At 43.9% G+C, this 768-nt stretch overlaps 1 non-coding gene across 1 annotated transcript; it reads right to left on the bottom strand.

The window, feature by feature from the left end:
- Nucleotides 1-208: 208 nt before the first annotated feature.
- Nucleotides 209-311, bottom strand: LOC127583154 (U6 spliceosomal RNA). Its single transcript, XR_007958220.1, has one exon. It is a non-coding gene; the product is annotated as a U6 spliceosomal RNA (small nuclear RNA).
- Nucleotides 312-768: the final 457 nt, after the last annotated feature.

The raw sequence follows: 768 nt of genomic DNA, 5'->3' as shown, positions 1-768 counted from the left end.
GCTCATTTGGTAAAGGCCTTGGACAGAATCTTGTCATTCACATTTACCTTTGGGATGGGTCACTAATCTCTGATTTTGTTCTACTCTTTCTTCTCTTTGTTGAAGAGGGTGATGAACCCTTCCCTCACGCTGCCTGCTGGAAGCAGAGTGCTTCATTGTCTTCTTCCTTAAGGCTACAGATCACAGAGCTCTATCTGTACAGCAGCATCCGGTGCTGGAATGCTTCACGAATTTGCATGTCATCCCTGTGCAGGGGCCATGCTAATCTTCTCTGTATCGTTCCAGTTTTAGTACATGTGCTGCCAAAGCAATGCTGGAGCTTTTTTTAGTCCAAAGTAAACTTTATTCATCATAATGCTGGATTTCAGCACCTGAGCTCCAACTCCATCCTGGAACTCACCACATCTACCGTACTTGGCCCTTTAGCTTTCCACTGACCATGACTGGTGAATGGGATCACCAAGCTACGTTAAAAAGGGGCGTGAAGGGCAAGCTATTATACCATTAATATTTATTTTCAATTAACTCATGGTAGATTAGTGTATTTTGATTTTTGATTTTAATTCATTGTGCAAATTGCTACCATATCTGCAGGGTGGATAAGCCTGACATGAGCTGTCAGAAGTTTCATCAGAACAGTTCATTGTCTCGGGTTCAGTCACTAGGTCAGTGCCTCAGCCTCCTTCAGTTGTGGGCTTGTTACCAGTTGCAAACTATTCCAGCCTTATGAGATGACCAGCACAATGAGACCTCAAGGTTACTGGGAGC

Source organism: Pristis pectinata, chromosome 25 (genome assembly GCF_009764475.1).
Source record: "Pristis pectinata isolate sPriPec2 chromosome 25, sPriPec2.1.pri, whole genome shotgun sequence".
In the NCBI taxonomy this organism is placed as follows: domain Eukaryota; kingdom Metazoa; phylum Chordata; class Chondrichthyes; order Rhinopristiformes; family Pristidae; genus Pristis; species Pristis pectinata.
The sequence above is the reverse complement of the archived record's forward strand: the minus strand, read 5'-3'. Positions and strand labels throughout refer to the sequence as shown.